Source organism: Alligator sinensis, unplaced genomic scaffold (assembly GCF_000455745.1).
Source record: "Alligator sinensis unplaced genomic scaffold, ASM45574v1 scaffold828_2, whole genome shotgun sequence".
Classification (NCBI taxonomy): Eukaryota; Metazoa; Chordata; order Crocodylia; family Alligatoridae; genus Alligator; species Alligator sinensis.
This window is the reverse complement of record NW_005843212.1, coordinates 59,885-61,945: the sequence shown is the minus strand read 5'-3', so window position 1 is coordinate 61,945 and position 2,061 is coordinate 59,885. Positions and strand designations below refer to the sequence as shown.

Here is a 2,061-nt window from a genome sequence, read left to right as displayed (position 1 = left end):
AGCAGGAATCTTGACCTCCAGACTGAACTGATGAATAGAACTGAAAAAGCAGCTAATTTGGGGCAATTACAAAACCGTACATAGAATAACAACAAATGATCAACTAAGGTAAAGATGCAAATTTATGAGACTTATGTGCTGTCATCTCTGCTTTATGGTACAGAAATATAGACTACATATGACAGGCACATCAGGAAACCGAACAGCTTCCGCATGAAATGCCTGCATAGATCCTAATAATAAAGTGGGAAGACAAAATGCCAAAAACAGAGGTACAGGAATGTATAGGACTGACACAGTTAGAAACAACTATTAAGAAGAGGAGGCTGTGTCAAACGAGTGAGAAGAGACTCTCCCCAAAAGTATTTTGTATGGCAAATTTCAAGACAGCTCAAGACATGGTCACCCACTATGGTGATACCATAATGTGTGCAAAAATTATATAAAGTCATTCAACATCAATGTAAAAAGCTGGGAGTAGTACATAGAATCCGTCCAACCTGGAGGGAACATCTGGCAGTGGGTGGAGCTCAACGTGAAACGGCTTTGATCCAGAGGATGGAAGCAAAGTGAGAAAGAAGGAAGCAATGTGCTATCAACTTGGAGTCCAACTATCCGCAGATGGATCTGTGAAACTTGTAACAATCTGCGTTGCTCTCCAGTTGGCCTTGTTAGCCACAAGGTGACTTATCAGGCACTTGACTGTCTCTCTTACACATACACCATGATCCAGAGGATCGATGGTTGCCTAAAAAAATAAAAAAAATTAAAAGAATTAAGCAGTATATAAATCAAAAGAATCACATATTCAAAACAGTTATATGGTCCATAGAATTTTACTATTTTTAGTAGCTGTATAGTCATGGATGTGTAATTTAGGGCCCTACCCTGAGATTCACACAATACCTGTAGAACATTGAGTAAGTGTCACCCATTCCCATTGAAATCAGTATTTAGGAAAGTATTAGAAAAGAAACAGAAACAAAAAGAAGCCACTGCAAAAAACCCCCCAGACAATTGTCCCTTAAACTTCTTTCTTGCAAAAGCTTAAGATCACTTTCACATTGATGTCATTTGACTGGAAGAGCTAATATTGTGCATGTGCTTTGGAAATCTCTGGGAAACAAGCCTTCCTATAGCACATAAGCTTTTCTATAGGAACCTGTAGTAATGGAGATAACAGCACTTGGCACAGCACCTCAAAGCAGATACTTAACATTCAATGCATCACAAGATGCAGGTTCACTTCTCATGGAGGTGCTATAGGCTCTGTGGGTACTATACACATGCTATACACATGGTTGGGGGTGGATTGTTTTATTTAGAGCAGTCCCTGGAGAGCCACTCTAATTAAAACACACCAGTGTTATGTGTATTAAGTCCCTATGTATTTAAAAATGGCTGCAGGGCGCTTTAACTATAGCTCATTCAAGGAGCATTAGTTAAAATGCCCAAGCAGCCATTTTTAAACCTATGGGGTCTTATTCACGTGATGAGCAGTGATGCTAGATGCTTTGGCACATATACATAGGCACGCTGTGTGCTCTAGGGAATTCCAGTATGAAATGATTCACCACAGAAGCTTACCAACTTCTCACAAAATGAGGCAATGCTGATACTTCAGTAAACCCAGCTCTGCATCACTACAGCAGCTACTGAAAATGAACAATTCAGTCCTACTATTTTGCTGTGCGGTGGAATTATTATAGTTTATAGAACAGTAAATGTGATGACACCAGTTATAATAGCACAAGGTTTACTGTAAAATTGCTGCTGAGCTCACAACTATTCCTAACTGCCTTTTTCTGCTCATATTCAGAAATGTTATCTTTTTAAGGCACATAAACACAATTACCATATTAATTTAGGCTGAAAAATACCTCATTATTTAGGGGGGGTTGTGTTTGTTTTTCTTTCCCCCCTTATGAGATAAGGGATTCTTCTGAATCCCAGAAGGAACCCTTAGGATTCTTCTCCGCTTTAATCGTGCCAGCTTTCTTGGCCTTGTGCCAGTGCTATTATCTTTTCCTCCCAACTGGACTTGACTGCCTGCTTAAGAGT

General features: G+C 39.5%; 1 protein-coding gene across 3 annotated transcripts in view; it reads left to right on the top strand.

The window, feature by feature from the left end:
* Positions 1-2,061, top strand: part of CDH9 (cadherin 9) — a 97,341-nt gene that overhangs the window by 90,859 nt on the left and 4,421 nt on the right. The gene's annotated exons all lie outside the window — the stretch shown is intronic.